The sequence below is a fragment of the Stenella coeruleoalba genome (genome assembly GCF_951394435.1).
Source record: "Stenella coeruleoalba genome assembly, contig: scaffold_68, whole genome shotgun sequence".
In the NCBI taxonomy this organism is placed as follows: Eukaryota; Metazoa; Chordata; class Mammalia; order Artiodactyla; family Delphinidae; genus Stenella; species Stenella coeruleoalba.
The window spans coordinates 1,241,461-1,261,305 of NW_027645870.1; the positions used below are offsets into that span (position 1 = coordinate 1,241,461).

At 43.9% G+C, this 19,845-nt stretch overlaps 1 long non-coding RNA gene across 5 annotated transcripts in view; it reads left to right on the forward strand.

Annotated features, from left to right (window-relative positions):
• The window catches only part of LOC307181500, a 429,076-nt gene that overhangs the window by 196,103 nt on the left and 213,128 nt on the right, over window positions 1–19,845 (forward strand). For 4 of the 5 annotated variants that reach the window (XR_013826923.1, XR_013826924.1, XR_013826925.1 and 1 more), the window contains exon 2: window positions 7,156–7,233. This is a non-coding gene — a long non-coding RNA (uncharacterized lncRNA). Of the gene's footprint in view, window positions 1–7,155; window positions 7,234–10,309; window positions 10,356–19,845 lie in introns of those variants that run through there. The other variant, XR_013826927.1, reaches the window with a different exon arrangement.

A 19,845-nucleotide genomic window follows, 5' to 3' on the forward strand; every position in this document is an offset into this window, starting at 1 on the left:
CTTTTGAGCTGGCCGCAACACCGCAGGATGGCTTCAGGCCCTAATCTGGTTCCGGTACGGCACGCTGAGCCTTTGGTTATTTCCTGTTCCTGGTGGGAAATGAGAGTTAAATTTGCCCGTCCAGACACCTCCAGCTAGCCTCTCATTGGTTCTCGCTATTCCTGTTCATCTTCCGCAGAAATTGCAAACTGGGCCAAACAGGAGGTTAAAGGGACTGACTCTCCAAGTGGGGAGAGTGTTAGTAAAGCGTCTGGAATGTTGTACCCGAGTACCAGGGGAGGAAAACTGAGACATATTTGAACACGTCTCCCAATCACATGGTTGATCATACTCTAGGTTCCACATGCATGTTTTAGCTGAAGGAAGAATACCTTAAACCTGGGTAGTTGAAACCCGTGGAATGGGTACCATGCAATATGACTTCAAAGGGTCTTCATTTGCTCACCGAACCTCTCCAATCCTATCACTGCTGCGTTTATGCCCCTGTACACATGCTTGATTCTCTTTCGGAGACATAGCAATCCATAGGTTTTAAGATACTTACTAGTCAGGTACATTCTTAGGCGTTTAATATGCGGTGTTGAGTCCATTTCGTTGAGCAAGGAGTAGCTCTTGTCTATTCCATATTTGACTTAAGGAACTTTATCTGTGCTCATTTCAATCTCTGGTTTTATGCAGCACCCCAACTCACCTTTCCCCTTAAGCAAGCATAAGTTGGTTTTCTAAATTTGAGACCCTGTTCTGTTTTGGAATTCAGTTCCTGTGTAGCCAAGTTTACATTCCGTGTATTAGTGATATCTTATGATGTTTCATTTTCTGTGTGACTTATTTCAGTTAGAATCATCATACCTGAATCCACTCATTGTGCTGCTAAGGGCCTGATGACATAGATTTCATTGCTGAGTGATATTGCTTTGTAAGTAAATACCACAACTTCTTTATCCATTTTTCACTTTCTGCGATGTTGAACTTGTACTGTAAACGAGGTTCTTGTAAACAGAGCCGTTCTAAACTTTGGGGTGGCTGTGTCTTTTTGATTTTAATTTCCCTAAGCTATAGGACCATAAGTGGAAGTGCCCTAGGTTCTGTTGCTTTGTTTTTTAGATGTTTCAGGAAACACCATATACTTCTCCCGACTGGTTGTTGGCAATTTACATCCCGCCCATCAGATTAACAAGGCTCCCAGTTCTCCATGGCCTGTCCTGCCTTTCTGGATTTTACACTTTTTTCAGATGGCCCTTTTGACCGGGGGGAAGTGAGACTTCATTGTAGTGCAGATTTCCTTTGCAAGCTTGCTTGGTTGGCCAAAAAGGGCGTATGCGTTTTTTCCTGAATATATTCAGGAAAAAACGCATACGCCCTTTTTGGCCAAGTGCATCATTGTAGACGTTCTGCCTCTTTTCCTATGCTTTCAGTGCAATTCCAGTCTACCTCCTGAAATCGGTTTCCTGCAATTCTGCCCCGCTTTCAAGTCCTCTTGGCAGCCTTACTTCAGTCTATTTTTGGACGATAGCTGTCATTTATAACTCTGCAGGTTTGTGAATTACAGTGCCCCTGAGCTCCTTTCTTCAACTTGCTTTCTTGTGACCTGGCCGCAACACCGCAGGATGGCTTCAGGCCCTAATCTGGTTCCGGTACTGCACGCTGAGCCTTTGGTTATTTCCTGTTCCTGGTGGGAAATGAGAGTTAAATTTGCCCGTCCAGACACCTCCAGCTAGCCTCTCATTGGTTCTCGCTATTCCTGTTCATCTTCCGCAGAAATTGCAAACTGGGCCAAACAGGAGGTTAAAGGCGCTGACTCTCCAAGTGGGGAGAGTGTTAGTAAAGCGTCTGGAATGTTGCACCCGAGTACCAGGGGAGGAAAACTGAGACATATTTGAACACGTCTCCCGTTCACATGGTTGATCATACTTGGGTTCCACATGCATGTTTTAGCTGAAGGAAGAATACCTTAAACCTGGAGAGTTGAGACCCGTGTAATGGGTACCATGCAATATGACTTCAAAGGGTCTTCATTTGCTCACCGAACCTCTCCAATCCTATCACTGCTGCGTTTATGCCCCTGTTCACATGCTTGATTCTCTTTTGGAGACATAGCAATCCATAGGTTTTACGATACTTACTAGTCAGGTACATTCTTAGGCGTTTAATATGCGGTGTTGAGTCCATTTCGTTGAGCAAGGAGTAGCTCTTGTCTATTCCATATTTGACTTAAGGAACTTTATCTGTGCTCATTTCAATCTCTGGTTTTATGTAGCACCCCAACTCACCTTTCCCCTTAAGCAAGCATAAGTTGGTTTTCTAAATTTGAGAACCTGTTCTGTTTTGGAATTCAGTTCCTGTGTAGCCAAGTTTACATTCCGTGTATTACTGATATCTTATGATGTTTCTTTTTCTGTGTGACTTATTTCAGTTAGAATCATCGTACCTGAATCCACTCATTGTGCTGCTAAGGGCCTGATGACACAGATTTCATTGCTGAGTGATATTGCTTTGTAAGTAAATACCACAACTTCTTTATCCATTTTTCACTTTCTGCGATGTTGAACTTGTACTGTAAACGAGGTTCTTGTAAACAGAGCCGTTCCAAACTTTGGGGTGGCTGTGTCTTTTTGATTTTAATTTCCCTAAGCTATAGGACCATAAGTGGCAGTGCCCTAGGCTCTGTTGCTTTGTTTTTTAGATGTTTCAGGAAACACCATACACTTCTCCCGAGTGTCTGTTGGCAATTTACATCCCGCCCATCAGCATAACAAGGCTCCCAGTTCTCCATGGCCTGTCCTGCCTTTCTGGATTTTACACTTTTTTCAGATGGCCCTTTTGACCGGGGGGAAGTGAGACTTCATTGTAGTGCAGATTTCCTTTGCAAGCTTGCTTGGTTGGACAAAAAGGGCGTATGCGTTTTTTCCTGAATATATTCAGGAAAAAACGCATACGCCCTTTTTGGCCAAGTGCATCATTGTGGACGTTCTGCCTCTTTTCCTATGCTTTCAGTGCAATTCCAGTCTACCTCCTGAAATCGGTTTCCTGCAATTCTGCCCCGCTTTCAAGTCCTCTTGGCAGCCTTACTTCAGTCTATTTTTGGATGATAGCTGTCATTTATAACTCTGCAGGTTTGTGAATTACAGTGCCCCTGAGCTCCTTTCTTCAACTCGCTTTCTTGTGACCTGGCCGCAACACTGCAGGATATCTTCAGGCCCTAATCTGGTTCCGGTACGGCACGCTGAGCCTTTGGTTATTTCCTCTTCCTGGTGGGAAATGAGAGTTAAATTTGCCCGTCCAGACACCTCCAGCTAGCCTCTCATTGGTTCTCGCTATTCCTGTTCATCTTCCGCAGAAATTGCAAACTGGGCCAAACAGGAGGTTAAAGGCGCTGACTCTCCAAGTGGGGAGAGTGTTAGTAAAGCGTCTGGAATGTTGCACCCGAGTACCAGGGGAGGAAAACTGAGACATATTTGAACACGTCTCCCGTTCACATGGTTGATCATACTCTGGGTTCCACATGCATGTTTTAGCTGAAGGAAGAATACCTTAAACATGGAGAGTTGAGACCCGTGGAATGGGTACCATGCAATATGACTTCAAAGGGTCTTCATTTGCTCACCGAACCTCTCCAATCCTATCACTGCTGCGTTTATTCCCCTGTACACACGCTTGATTCTCTTTTGGAGACATAGCAATCCATAGGTTTTAAGATACTTACTAGTCAGGTACATTCTTAGGTGTTTAATATGGGGTGTTGAGTCCATTTCGTTGAGCAAGGAGTAGCTCTTGTCTATTCCATATTTGGCTTAAAGAACTTTATCTGTGCTCATTTCAATCTCTGGTTTTATGCAGCACCCCAACTCACCTTTACCCTTCAGCAAGCATAAGTTGGTTTTCTAAATTTGAGAACCTGTTCTGTTTTGGAATTCAGTTCCTGTGTAGCCAAGTTTACATTCCGTGTATTAGTGATATCTTATGATGTTTCTTTTTCTGTGTGACTTATTTCAGTTAGAATCATCGTACCTGAATCCACTCATTGTGCTGCTAAGGGCCTGATGACACAGATTTCATTGCTGAGTGATATTGCTTTGTAAGTAAATACCACAACTTCTTTATCCATTTTTCACTTTCTGCGATGTTGAACTTGTACTGTAAACGAGGTTCTTGTAAACAGAGCCGTTCCAAACTTTGGGGTGGCTGTGTCTTTTTGATTTTAATTTCCCTAAGCTATAGGACCATAAGTGGCAGTGCCCTAGGCTCTGTTGCTTTGTTTTTTAGATGTTTCAGGAAACACCATACACTTCTCCCGAGTGTCTGTTGGCAATTTACATCCCGCCCATCAGCATAACAAGGCTCCCAGTTCTCCATGGCCTGTCCTGCCTTTCTGGATTTTACACTTTTTTCAGATGGCCCTTTTGACCGGGGGGAAGTGAGACTTCATTGTAGTGCAGATTTCCTTTGCAAGCTTGCTTGGTTGGCCAAAAAGGGCGTATGCGTTTTTTCCTGAATATATTCAGGAAAAAACGCATACGCCCTTTTTGGCCAAGTGCATCATTGTGGACGTTCTGCCTCTTTTCCTATGCTTTCAGTGCAATTCCAGTCTACCTCCTGAAATCGGTTTCCTGCAATTCTGCCCCGCTTTCAAGTCCTCTTGGCAGCCTTACTTCAGTCTATTTTTGGACGATAGCTGTCATTTATAACTCTGCAGGTTTGTGCATTACAGTGCCCCTGAGCTCCTTTCTTCAACTTCCTTTCTTGTGACCTGGCCGCAACACCACATGATGGCTTCAGGCCCTAATCTGGTTCCGGCACGGCACGCTGAGCCTTTGGTTATTTCCTTTTCCTGGTGGGAAATGAGAGTTAAATTTGCCCGTCCAGACACCTCCAGCTAGCCTCTCATTGGTTCTCACTATTCCTGTTCATCTTCCGCAGAAATTGCAAACTGGGCCAAACAGGAGGTTAAAGGCGCTGACTCTCCAAGTGGGGAGAGTGTTAGTAAAGCGTCTGGAATGTTGCACCCGAGTACCAGGGGAGGAAAACTGAGACATATTTGAACACGTCTCCCGTTCACATGGTTGATCATACTTGGGTTCCACATGCATGTTTTAGCTGAAGGAAGAATACCTTAAACCTGGGTAGTTGAAACCCGTGTAATGGGTACCATGCAATATGACTTCAAAGGGTCTTCATTTGCTCACCGAACCTCTCCAATCCTATCACTGCTGCGTTTATGCCCCTGTACACATGCTTGATTCTCTTTCGGAGACATAGCAATCCATAGGTTTTTAAGATACTTACTAGTCAGGTACATTCTTAGGCGTTTAATATGCGGTGTTGAGTCCATTTCGTAGAGCAAGGAGTAGCTCTTGTCTATTCCATATTTGACTTAAGGAACTTTATCTGTGCTCATTTCAATCTCTGGTTTTATGCAGCACCCCAACTCACCTTTCCCCTTAAGCAAGCATAAGTTGGTTTTCTAAATTTGAGTCCCTGTTCTGTTCTGTAATTCAGTTCCTGTGTAGCCAAGTTTACATTCCGTGTATTACTGATATCTTATGATGTTTCTTTTTCTGTGTGACTTACTTCAGTTAGAATCATCATACCTGAATCCACTCATTGTGCTGCTACGGGCCTGATGACACAGATTTCATTGCTGAGTGATATTGCTTTGTAAGTAAATACCACAACTTCTTTATCCATTTTTCACTTTCTGCGATGTTGAACTTGTACTGTAAACGAGGTTCTTGTAAACAGAGGCGTCCCAAACTTTGGGGTGGCTGTGTCTTATTGATTTTAATTTCCCTAAGCTATAGGACCATAAGTGGAAGTGCCCTAGGTTCTGTTGCTTTGTTTTTTAGATGTTTCAGGAAACACCATACACTTCTCCCGAGTGGTTGTTGGCAATTTACATCCCGCCCATCAGCATAACAAGGCTCCCAGTTCTCCATGGCCTGTCCAGCCTTTCTGGATTTTACACTTTTTTCAGATGGCCCTTTTGACCGGGGGGAAGTGAGACTTCATTGTAGTGCAGATTTCCTTTGCAAGCTTGCTTGGTTGGCCAAAAAGGGCGTATGCGTTTTTTCCTGAATATATTCAGGAAAAAACGCATACGCCCTTTTTGGCCAAGTGCATCATTGTGGACGTTCTGCCTCTTTTCCTATGCTTTCAATGCAATTCCAGTCTACCTCCTGAAATCGGTTTCCTGCAATTCTGCCCCGCTTTCAAGTCCTCTTGGCAGCCTTACTTCAGTCTATTTTTGGACGATAGCTGTCATTTATAACTCTGCAGGTTTGTGAATTACAGTGCCCCTGAGCTCCTTTGTTCAACTCGCTTTCTTGTGACCTGGCCGCAACACCGCAGGATGGCTTCAGGCCCTAATCTGGTTCCGGTCGGCACACTGAGCCTTTGGTTATTTCCTCTTCCTGGTGGGAAATGAGAGTTAAATTTGCCCGTCCAGACACCTCCAGCTAGCCTCTCATTGGTTCTCGCTATTCCTGTTCATCTTCCGCAGAAATTGCAAACTGGGCCAAACAGGAGGTTAAAGGCGCTGACTCTCCAAGTGGGGAGAGTGTTAGTAAAGCGTCTGGAATGTTGCACCCGAGTACCAGGGGAGGAAAACTGAGACATATTTGAACACGTCTCCCGTTCACATGGTTGATCATACTTGGGTTCCACATGCATGTTTTAGCTGAAGGAAGAATACCTAAAACCTGGGTAGTTGAAACCCTTGGAATGGGTACCATGCAATATGACTTCAAAGGGTCTTCATTTGCTCACCGAACCTCTCCAATCCTATCACTGCTGCGTTTATGCCCCTGTACACATGCTTGATTCTCTTTCGGAGACATAGCAATCCATAGGTTTGAAGATACTTACTAGTCAGGTACATTCTTAGGCGTTTAATATGCGGTGTTGAGTCCATTTCGTTGAGCAAGGAGTAGCTCTTGTCTATTCCATATTTGGCTTAAGGAACTTTATCTGTGCTCATTTCAATCTCTGGTTTTATGCAGCACCCCACCTCACCTTTACCCTTAAGCAAGCATAAGTTGGTTTTCTAAATTTGAGACCCTGTTCTGTTCTGTAATTCAGTTCCTGTGTAGCCAAGTTTACATTCCGTGTATTACTGATATCTTATGATGTTTCTTTTTCTGTGTGACTTACTTCACTTAGAATCATCATACCTGAATCCACTCATTGTGCTGCTAAGGGCCTGATGACACAGATTTCATTGCTGAGTGATATTGCTTTGTAAGTAAATACCACAACTTCTTTATCCATTTTTCACTTTCTGCGATGTTGAACTTGTACTGTAAACGAGGTTCTTGTAAGCGGAGCCGTTCCAAACTTTGGGGTGGCTGTGTCTTTTTGATTTTAATTTCCCTAAGCTATAGGACCATAAGTGGAAGTGCCCTAGGTTCTGTTGCTTTGTTTTTTAGATGTTTCAGGAAACACCATACACTTCTCCCGAGTGGTTGTTGGCATTTTACATCCCGCCCATCAGCATAACAAGGCTCCCAGTTCTCCATGGCCTGTCCTGCCTTTCTGGATTTTACACTTTTTTCAGATGGCCCTTTTGACCGGGGGGAAGTGAGACTTCATTGTAGTGCAGATTTCCTTTGCAAGCTTGCTTGGTTGGCCAAAAAGGGCGTATGCGTTTTTTCCTGAATATATTCAGGAAAAAACGCATACGCCCTTTTTGGCCAAGTGCATCATTGTGGACGTTCTGCCTCTTTTCCTATGCTTTCAATGCAATTCCAGTCTACCTCCTGAAATCGGTTTCCTGCAATTCTGCCCCGCTTTCAAGTCCTCTTGGCAGCCTTACTTCAGTCTATTTTTGGACGATAGCTGTCATTTATAACTCTGCAGGTTTGTGCATTACAGTGCCCCTGAGCTCCTTTCTTCAACTTCCTTTCTTGTGACCTGGCCGCAACACCACAGGATGGCTTCAGGCCCTAATCTGGTTCCGGCACGGCACGCTGAGCCTTTGGTTATTTCCTTTTCCTGGTGGGAAATGAGAGTTAAATTTGCCCGTCCAGACACCTCCAGCTAGCCTCTCATTGGTTCTCACTATTCCTGTTCATCTTCCGCAGAAATTGCAAACGGGGCCAAACAGGAGTTTAAAGGCGCTGACTCTCCAAGTGGGGAGAGTGTTAGTAAAGCGTCTGGAATGTTGCACCCGAGTACCAGGGGAGGAAAACTGAGACATATTTGAACACGTCTCCCGTTCACATGGTTGATCATACTTGGGTTCCACATGCATGATTTAGCTGAAGGAAGAATACCTTAAACCTGGGTAGTTGAAACCCGTGTAATGGGTACCATGCAATATGACTTCAAAGGGTCTTCATTTGCTCACCGAACCTCTCCAATCCTATCACTGCTGCGTTTATGCCCCTGTACACATGCTTGATTCTCTTTCGGAGACATAGCAATCCATAGGTTTTTAAGATACTTACTAGTCAGGTACATTCTTAGGCGTTTAATATGCGGTGTTGAGTCCATTTCGTAGAGCAAGGAGTAGCTCTTGTCTATTCCATATTTGACTTAAGGAACTTTATCTGTGCTCATTTCAATCTCTGGTTTTATGCAGCACCCCAACTCACCTTTCCCCTTAAGCAAGCATAAGTTGGTTTTCTAAATTTGAGTCCCTGTTCTGTTCTGTAATTCAGGTCCTGTGTAGCCAAGTTTACATTCCGTGTATTACTGATATCTTATGATGTTTCTTTTTCTGTGTGACTTACTTCAGTTAGAATCATCATACCTGAATCCACTCATTGTGCTGCTACGGGCCTGATGACACAGATTTCATTGCTGAGTGATATTGCTTTGTAAGTAAATACCACAACTTCTTTATCCATTTTTCACTTTCTGCGATGTTGAACTTGTACTGTAAACGAGGTTCTTGTAAACAGAGGCGTCCCAAACTTTGGGGTGGCTGTGTCTTATTGATTTTAATTTCCCTAAGCTATAGGACCATAAGTGGAAGTGCCCTAGCTTCTGTTGCTTTGTTTTTTAGATGTTTCAGGAAACACCATACACTTCTCCCGAGTGGTTGTTGGCAATTTACATCCCGCCCATCAGCATAAGAAGGCTCCCAGTTCTCCATGGCCTGTCCTGCCTTTCTGGATTTTACACTTTTTTCAGATGGCCCTTTTGACCGGGGGGAAGTGAGACTTCATTGTAGTGCAGATTTCCTTTGCAAGCTTGCTTGGTTGGCCAAAAAGGGCGTATGCGTTTTTTCCTGAATATATTCAGGAAAAAACGCATACGCCCTTTTTGGCCAAGTGCATCATTGTGGACGTTCTGCCTCTTTTCCTATGCTTTCAATGCAATTCCAGTCTACCTCCTGAAATCGGTTTCCTGCAATTCTGCCCCGCTTTCAAATCCTCTTGGCAGCCTTACTTCAGTCTATTTTTGGACGATAGCTGTCATTTATAACTCTGCAGGTTTGTGAATTACAGTGCCCCTGAGCTCCTTTGTTCAACTCGCTTTCTTGTGACCTGGCCGCAACACCGCAGGATGGCTTCAGGCCCTAATCTGGTTCCGGTCGGCACACTGAGCCTTTGGTTATTTCCTCTTCCTGGTGGGAAATGAGAGTTAAATTTGCCCGTCCAGACACCTCCAGCTAGCCTCTCATTGGTTCTCGCTATTCCTGTTCATCTTCCGCAGAAATTGCAAACTGGGCCAAACAGGAGGTTAAAGGCGCTGACTCTCCAAGTGGGGAGAGTGTTAGTAAAGCGTCTGGAATGTTGCACCCGAGTACCAGGGGAGGAAAACTGAGACATATTTGAACACGTCTCCCGTTCACATGGTTGATCATACTTGGGTTCCACATGCATGTTTTAGCTGAAGGAAGAATACCTAAAACCTGGGTAGTTGAAACCCGTGGAATGGGTACCATGCAATATGACTTCAAAGGGTCTTCATTTGCTCACCGAACCTCTCCAATCCTATCACTGCTGCGTTTATGCCCCTGTACACATGCTTGATTCTCTTTCGGAGACATAGAAATCCATAGGTTTGAAGATACTTACTAGTCAGGTACATTCTTAGGCGTTTAATATGGGGTGTTGAGTCCATTTCGTTGAGCAAGGAGTAGCTCTTGTCTATTCCATATTTGGCTTAAGGAACTTTATCTGTGCTCATTTCAATCTCTGGTTTTATACAGCAACCCAACTCACCTTTCCCCTTAAGCAAGCATAAGTTGGTTTTCTAAATTTGAGACCCTGTTCTGTTTTGGAATTCAGTTCCTGTGTAGCCAAGTTTACATTCCATGTATTAGTGATATCTTATGATGTTTCTTTTTCTGTGTGACTTATTTCAGTTAGAATCATCGTACCTGAATCTACTCATTATGCTGCTACGGGCCTGATGACATAGATTTCATTGCTGAGTGATACTGCATTGTACGTAAGTACCACAAGTTCTTTATCCATTTTTCACTTTCTGCGATGTTGAACCTGTACTGTAAACGAGGTTCTTGTAAACAGAGCCGTTCCAAACTTTGGGGTGGCTGTGTCTTTTTGATTTTAATTTCCCTAAGCTATAGGACCATAAGTGGAAGTGCCCTAGGCTCTGTTGCTTTGTTTTTTAGATGTTTCAGGAAACACCATACACTTCTCCCGAGTGTCTGTTGGCAATTTACATCGCGCCCATCAGCATAACAAGGCTGCCAGTTCTCCATGGCCTGTCCTGCCTTTCTGGATTTTACACTTTTTTCAGATGGCCCTTTTGACCGGGGGGAAGTGAGACTTCATTGTAGTGCAGATTTCCTTTGCAAGCTTGCTTGGTTGGCCAAAAAGGGCGTATGCGTTTTTTCCTGAATATATTCAGGAAAAAACGCATACGCCCTTTTTGGCCAAGTGCATCATTGTGGACGTTCTGCCTCTTTTCCTATGCTTTCAATGCAATTCCAGTCTACCTCCTGAAATCGGTTTCCTGCAATTCTGCCCCGCTTTCAAGTCCTCTTGGCAGCCTTACTTCAGTATATTTTTGGACGATAGCTGTCATTTATAACTCTGCAGGTTTGTGAACTACAGTGCCCCTGAGCTCCTTTGTTCAACTCGCTTTCTTTTGAGCTGGCCGCAACACCGCAGGATGGCTTCAGGCCCTAATCTGGTTCCGGTACGGCACGCTGAGCCTTTGGTTATTTCCTCTTCCTGGTGGGAAATGAGAGTTAAATTTGCCCGTCCAGACACCTCCAGCTAGCCTCTCATTGGTTCTCGCTATTCCTGTTCATCTTCCGCAGAAATTGCAAACTGGGCCAAACAGGAGGTTAAAGGGACTGACTCTCCAAGTCGGGAGAGTGGTAGTAAAGCGTCTGGAATGTTGCACCCAAGTACCAGGGTACGAAAACTGAGACATATTTGAACACGTCTCCCGATCACATGGTTGATCATACTCTAGGTTCCACATGCATGTTTTAGCTGAAGGAAGAATACCTAAAACCTGGGTAGTTGAAACCCGTGGAATGGGTACCATGCAATATGACTTCAAAGGGTCTTCATTTGCTCACCGAACCTCTCCAATCCTATCACTGCTGCGTTTATGCCCCTGTACACATGCTTGATTCTCTTTTGGAGACATAGCAATCCATAGGTTTTAAGATACTTACTAGTCAGGAACATTCTTAGGCGTTTAATATGGGGTGTTGAGTCCATTTCGTTGAGCAAGGAGTAGCTCTTGTCTATTCCATATTTGGCTTAAGGAACTTTATCTGTGCTCATTTCAATCTCTGGTTTTATGCAGCACCCCAACTCACCTTTCCCCTTAAGCAAGCATAAGTTGGTTTTCTAAATTTGAGACCCTGTTCTGTTCTGTAATTCAGTTCCTGTGTAGCCAAGTTTACATTCCGTGTATTACTGATATCTTATGATGTTTCTTTTTCTGTGTGACTTACTTCAGTTAGAAACATCATACCTGAATCCACTCATTGTGCTGCTAAGGGCCTGATGACACAGATTTCATTGCTGAGTGATATTGCTTTGTAAGTAAATACCACAACTTCTTTATCCATTTTTCACTTTCTGCGATGTTGAACTTGTACTGTAAACGAGGTTCTTGTAAACAGAGCCGTTCCAAACTTTGGCGTGGCTGTGTCTTTTTGATTTTAATTTCCCTAAGCTATAGGACCATAAGTGGAAGTGCCCTAGGTTCTGTTGCTTTGTTTTTTAGATGTTTCAGGAAACACCATACACTTCTCCCGAGTGGTTGTTGGCAATTTACATCCCGCCCATCAGCATAACAAGGCTCCCAGTTCTCCATGGCCTGTCCTGCCTTTCTGGATTTTACACTTTTTTCAGATGGCCCTTTTGACCGGGGGGAAGTGAGACTTCATTGTAGTGCAGATTTCCTTTGAAAGCTTGCTTGGTTGGCCAAAAAGGGCGTATGCGTTTTTTCCTGAATATATTCAGGAAAAAACGCATACGCCCTTTTTGGCCAAGTGCATCATTGTGGACGTTCTGCCTCTTTTCCTATGCTTTCAATGCAATTCCAGTCTACCTCCTGAAATCGGTTTCCTGCAATTCTGCCCCGCTTTCAAGTCCTCTTGGCAGCCTTACTTCAGTCTATTTTTGGACGATAGCTGTCATTTATAACTCTGCAGGTTTGTGCATTACAGTGCCCCTGAGCTCCTTTCTTCAACTCGCTTTCTTGTGACCTGGCCGCAACACCGCAGGATGGCTTCAGGCCCTAATCTGGTTCCGGTACGGCACGCTGAGCCTTTGGTTATTTCCTCTTCCTGGTGGGAAATGAGAGTTAAATTTGCCCGTCCAGACACCTCCAGCTAGTCTCTCATTGGTTCTCGCTATTCCTGTTCATCTTCCGCAGAAATTGCAAACTGGGCCAAACAGGAGGTTAAAGGGACTGACTCTCCAAGTAGGGAGAGTGTTAGTAAAGCGTCTGGAATGTTGCACCCGAGTACCAGGGGAGGAAAACTGAGACATATTTGAACACGTCTCCCGTTCACATGGTTGACCATACTTGGGTTCCACATGCATGTTTTAGCTGAAGGAAGAATACCTAAAACCTGGGTAGTTGAAACCCGTGGAATGGGTACCATGCAATATGACTTCAAAGGGTCTTCATTTGCTCACCGAACTTCTCCAATCCTATCACTGCTGCGTTTATGCCCCTGTACACATGCTTGATTCTCTTTTAGAGACATAGCAATCCATAGGTTTTTAAGATACTTACTAGTCAGGTACATTCTTAGGCGTTTAATATGCGGTGTTGAGTCCATTTCGTTGAGCAAGGAGTAGCTCTTGTCTATTCCATATTTGACTTAAGGAACTTTATCTGTGCTCATTTCAATCTCTGGTTTTATGCAGCACCCCAACTCACCTTTACCCTTAAGCAAGCATAAGTTGGTTTTCTAAATTTGAGAACCTGTTCTGTTCTGTAATTCAGTTCCTGTGTAGCCAAGTTTACATTCCGTGTATTACTGATATCTTATGATGTTTCTTTTTCTGTGTGACTTACTTCAGTTAGAATCATCATACCTGAATCCACTCATTGCGATGCTAAGGGCCTGATGACATAGATTTCATTGCTGAGTGATATTGTTTTGTAAGTGAATACCACAACTTCTTTATCCATTTTTCACTTTCTGCGATGTTGAACTTGTACTGTAAACGAGGTTCTTGTAAACAGAGCCGTTCCAAACTTTGGGGTGGCTGTGTCTTTTTGATTTTAATTTCCCTAAGCTATAGGACCATAAGTGGATGTGCCCTAGGCTCTGTTGCTTTGTTTTTTAGATGTTTCAGGAAACACCATACACTTCTCCCAAGTGTCTGTTGGCAATTTACATCCCGCCCATCAGCATAACAAGGCTCCCAGTTCTCCATGGCCTGTTGCCTTTATGGATTTTACACTTTTTTCAGATGGCCCTTTTGACCGGGGGGAAGTGAGACTTCATTGTAGTGCAGATTTCCTTTGCAAGCTTGCTTGGTTGGCCAAAAAGGGCGTATGCGTTTTTCCTGAATATATTCAGGAAAAAACGCATACGCCCTTTTTGGCCAAGTGCATCATTGTGGACGTTCTGCCTCTTTTCCTATGCTTTCAATGCAATTCCAGTCTACCTCCTGAAATCGGTTTCCTGCAATTCTGCCCCGCTTTCAAGTCCTCTTGGCAGCCTTACTTCAGTCTATTTTTGGACGATAGCTGTCATTTATAACTCTGCAGGTTTGTGAATTACAGTGCCCCTGAGCTCCTTTCTTCAACTCGCTTTCTTGTGACCTGGCTGCAACACCGCATGATGGCTTCAGGCCCTAATCTGGTTCCGGCCCGGCATGCTGAGCCTTTGGTTAATTCTTCTTCCTGGTGGGAAATGAGAGTTAAATTTGCCCGTCCAGACACCTCCAGCTAGCCTCTCATTGGTTCTCGCTATTCCTGTTCATCTTCCGCAGAAATTGCAAACTGGGCCAAACAGGAGGTTAAAGGCGCTGACTCTCCAAGTGGGGAGAGTGTTAGTAAAGCGTCTGGAATGTTGCACCCGAGTACCAGGGGAGGAAAACTGAGACATATTTGAACACGTCTCCCGTTCACATGTTTGATCATACTCTGGGTTCCACATGCATGTTTTAGCTGAAGGAAGAATACCTTAAAACTGGAGAGTTGAGACCCGTGTAATGGGTACCATGCAATATAACTTCAAAGGGTCTTCATTTGCTCACCGAACCTCTCCAATCCTATCACTGCTGCGTTTATGCCCTTGTACACATGCTTGATTCTCTTTCGGAGACATAGCAATCCATAGGTTTTTAAGATACTTACTAGTCAGGTACATTCTTAGGCGTTTAATATGCGGTGTTGAGTCCATTTCGTTGAGTAAGGAGTAGCTCTTGTCTATTCCATATTTGACTTAAGGAACTTTATCTGTGCTCATTTCAATCTCTGGTTTTATGCAGCACCCCAACTCACCTTTACCCTTAAGCAAGCATAAGTTGGTTTTCTAAATTTGAGACCCTGTTCTGTTCTGTAATTCAGTTCCTGTGTAGCCAAGTTTACATTCCGTGTATTACTGATATCTTATGATGTTTCTTTTTCTGTGTGACTTACTTCAGTTAGAATCATCATACCTGAATCCACTCATTGTGCTGCTAAGGGCCTGATGACACAGATTTCATTGCTGAGTGATATTGCTTTGTAAGTAAATACCACAACTTCTTTATCCATTTTTCACTTTCTGCGATGTTGAACTTGTACTGTAAACGAGGTTCTTGTAAACAGAGGCGTCCCAAACTTTGGGGTGGCTGTGTCTTTTTGATTTTAATTTCCCTAAGCTATAGGACCATAAGTGGAAGTGCCCTAGGTTCTGTTGCTTTGTTTTTTAGATGTTTCAGGAAACACCATACACTTCTCCCGAGTGGTTGTTGGCAATTTACATCCCGCCCATCAGCATAACAAGGCTCCCAGTTCTCCATGGCCTGTCCTGCCTTTCTGGATTTTACACTTTTTTCAGATGGCCCTTTTGACCGGGGGGAAGTGAGACTTCATTGTAGTGCAGATTTCCTTTGCAAGCTTGCTTGGTTGGCCAAAAAGGGCGTATGCGTTTTTTCCTGAATATATTCAGGAAAAAACGCATACGCCCTTTTTGGCCAAGTGCATCATTGTGGACGTTCTGCCTCTTTTCCTATGCTTTCAATGCAATTCCAGTCTACCTCCTGAAATCGGTTTCCTGCAATTCTGCCCCGCTTTCAAGTCCTCTTGGCAGCCTTACTTCAGTCTATTTTTGGACGATAGCTGTCATTTATAACTCTGCAGGTTTGTGAATTACAGTGCCCCTGAGCTCCTTTGTTCAACTCGCTTTCTTTTGAGCTGGCCGCAACACCCCAGGATGGCTTCAGGCTCTAATCTGGTTCCGGTACGGCACGCTGAGCCTTTGGTTAATTCCTCTTCCTGGTGGGAAATGAGAGTTAAATTTGCCCGTCCAGACACCTCCAGCTAGCCTCTCATTGGTTCTCGCTATTCCTGTTCATCTTCCGCAGAAATTGCAAACTGGGCCAAACAGGAGGTTAAAGGCGCTGACTCTCCAAGTGGGGAGAGTGTTAGTAAAGTGTCTGGAATGTTGCACCCGAGTACCAGGGGAGGAAAACTGAGACATATTTGAACACGTCTCCCGTTCACATGGTTGATCATACTTGGGTTCCACATGCATGTTTTAGCTGAAGGAAGAATACCTTAAACCTTGGTAGTTGAAACCCGTGGAATGGGTACCATGCAATATGACTTCAAAGGGTCTTCATTTGCTCACCGAACCTCTCCAATCCTATCACTGCTGCGTTTATGCCCCTGTACACATGCTTGATTCTCTTTCGGAGACATAGCAATCCATAGGTTTTAAGATACTTACTAGTCAGGTACATTCTTAGGCGTTTAATATGCGGTGTTGAGTCCATTTCGTTGAGCAAGGAGTAGCTCTTGTCTATTCCATATTTGGCTTAAGGAACTTTATCTGTGCTCATTTCAATCTCTGGTTTTATGCAGCACCCCAACTCACCTTTCCCCTTAAGCAAGCATAAGTTGGTTTTCTAAATTTGAGACCCTGTTCTGTTTTGGAATTCAGTTCCTGTGTAGCCAAGTTTACATTCCGTGTATTAGTGATATCTTATGATGTTTCTTTTTCTGTGTGACTTATTTCAGTTAGAATCATCGTACCTGAATCTACTCATTGTGCTGCTACGGGCCTGATGACATAGATTTCATTGCTGAGTGATACTGCATTGTACGTAAGTACCACAAGTTCTTTATCCATTTTTCACTTTCTGCGATGTTGAACTTGTACTGTAAACGAGGTTCTTGTAAACAGAGCCGTTCCAAACTTTGGGGTGGCTGTGTCTTTTTGATTTTAATTTCCCTAAGCTATAGGACCATAAGTGGAAGTGCCCTAGGCTCTGTTGCTTTGTTTTTTAGATGTTTCAGGAAACACCATACACTTCTCCCGAGTGGTTGTTGGCAATTTACATCCCGCCCATCAGCATAACAAGGCTCCCAGTTCTCCATGGCCTGTCCTGCCTTTCTGGATTTTACACTTTTTTCAGATGGCCCTTTTGACCGGGGGGAAGTGAGACTTCATTGTAGTGCAGATTTCCTTTGCAAGCTTGCTTGGTTGGCCAAAAAGGGCGTATGCGTTTTTTCCTGAATATATTCAGGAAAAAACGCATACGCCCTTTTTGGCCAAGTGCATCATTGTGGACGTTCTGCCTCTTTTCCTATGCTTTCAATGCAATTCCAGTCTACCTCCTGAAATCGGTTTCCTGCAATTCTGCACCGCTTTCAAGTCCTCTTGGCAGCCTTACTTCAGTCTATTTTTGGACGATAGCTGTCATTTATAACTCTGCAGGTTTGTGAATTACAGTGCCCCTGAGCTCCTTTCTTCAACTCGCTTTCTTGTGACCTGGCCGCAACACCGCAGGATGGCTTCAGGACCTAATCTGGTTCCGGCACGGCACGCTGAGCCTTTGGTTAATTCCTCTTCCTGGTGGGAAATGAGAGTTAAATTTGCCCGTCCAGACACCTCCAGCTAGTCTCTCATTGGTTCTCGCTATTCCTGTTCATCTTCCGCAGAAATTGCAAACTGGGCCAAACAGGAGGTTAAAGGGACTGACTCTCCAAGTCGGGAGAGTGTTAGTAAAGCGTCTGGAATGTTGCACCCGAGTACCAGGGTACGAAAACTGAGACATATTTGAACACGTCTCCCGATCACATGGTTGATCATACTCTAGGTTCCACATGCATGTTTTAGCTGAAGGAAGAATACCTTAAACCTGGGTAGTTGAAACCCGTGGAATGGGTACCATGCAATATGACTTCAAAGTGTCTTCATTTGCGCACCGAACCTCTCCAATCCTATCACTGCTGTGTTTATGCCCCTGTACACATGCTTGATTCTCTTTTGGAGACATAGCAATCCATAGGTTTTAAGATACTTACTAGTCAGGAACATTCTTAGGCGTTTAATATGGGGTGTTGAGTCCATTTCGTTGAGCAAGGAGTAGCTCTTGTCTATTCCATATTTGGCTTAAGGAACTTTATCTGTGCTCATTTCAATCTCTGGTTTTATGCAGCACCCCAACTCACCTTTCCCCTTAAGCAAGCATAAGTTGGGTTTCTAAATTTGAGACCCTGTTCTGTTCTGTAATTCAGTTCCTGTGTAGCCAAGTTTACATTCCGTGTATTACTGATATCTTATGATGTTTCTTTTTCTGTGTGACTTATTTCAGTTAGAATCATCATACCTGAATCCACTCATTGTGCTGCTACGGGCCTGATGACACAGATTTCATTGCTGAGTGATATTGCTTTGTAAGTAAATACCACAACTTCTTTATCCATTTTTCACTTTCTGCGATGTTGAACTTGTACTGTAAATGAGGTTCTTGTAAACAGAGCCATTCCAAACTTTGGGGAGGCTGTGTCTTTTTGATTTTAATTTCCCTAAGCTATAGGACCATAAGTGGAAGTGCCCTAGGCTCTGTTGCTTTGTTTTTTAGATGTTTCAGGAAACACCATACACTTCTCCCAAGTGTCTGTTGGCAATTTACATCCCGCCCATCAGCATAACAAGGCTCCCAGTTCTCAATGGCCTGTTGCCTTTCTGGATTTTACACTTTTTTCAGATGGCCCTTTTGACCGGGGGGAAGTGAGACTTCATTGTAGTGCAGATTTCCTTTGCAAGCTTGCTTGGTTGGCCAAAAAGGGCGTATGCGTTTTTTCCTGAATATATTCAGGAAAAAACGCATATGCCCTTTTTGGCCAAGTGCATCATTGTGGACGTTCTGCCTCTTTTCCTATGCTTTCAATGCAATTCCAGTCTACCTCCTGAAATCGGTTTCCTGCAATGCTGCCCCGCTTTCAAGTCCTCTTGGCAGCCTTACTTCAGTCTATTTTTGGACGATAGCTGTCATTTATAACTCTGCAGGTTTGTGAATTACAGTGCCCCTGAGCTCCTTTCTTCAACTCGCTTTCTTGTGACCTGGCCGCAACACCGCAGGATGGCTTCAGGCCCTAATCTGGTTCCGGCACGGCATGCTGAGCCTTTGGTTATTTCCTCTTCCTGTTGGGAAATGAGAGTTAAATTTGCCCGTCCAGACACCTCCAGCTAGCCTCTCATTGGTTCTCGCTATTCCTGTTCATCTTCCGCAGAAATTGCAAACTGGGCCAAACAGGAGGTTAAAGGCACTGACTCTCCAAGTGGGGAGAGTGTTAGTAAAGCGTCTGGAATGTTGCACCCGAGTACCAGGGTACGAAAACTGAGACATATTTGAACACGTCTCCCGTTCACATGGTTGATCATACTTGGGTTCCACATGCATGTTTTAGCTGAAGGAAGAATACCTTAAACCTGGAGAGTTGAAACCCGTGGAATGGGTACCATGCAATATGACTTCAAAGGGTCTTCATTTGCTCACCGAACCTCTCCAATCCTATCACTGCTGCGTTTATGCCCCTGTACACATGCTTGATTCTCTTTCGGAGACATAGCAATCCATAGGTTTTTAAGATACTTACTAGTCAGGTACATTCTTAGGCGTTTAATATGCGGTGTTGAGTCCATTTCGTTGAGCAAGGAGTAGCTCTTGTCTATTCCATATTTGACTTAAGGAATTTTATCTGTGCTCATTTCAATCTCTGGTTTTATGCAGCACCCCAACTCACCTTTACCCTTAAGCAAGCATAAGTTGGTTTTCTAAATTTGAGACCCTGTTCTGTTCTGTAATTCAGTTCCTGTGTAGCCAAGTTTACATTCCGTGTATTACTGATATCTTATGATGTTTCTTTTTCTGTGTGACTTACTTCAGTTAGAATCATCATACCTGAATCCACTCATTGTGCTGCTAAGGGCCTGATGACACAGATTTC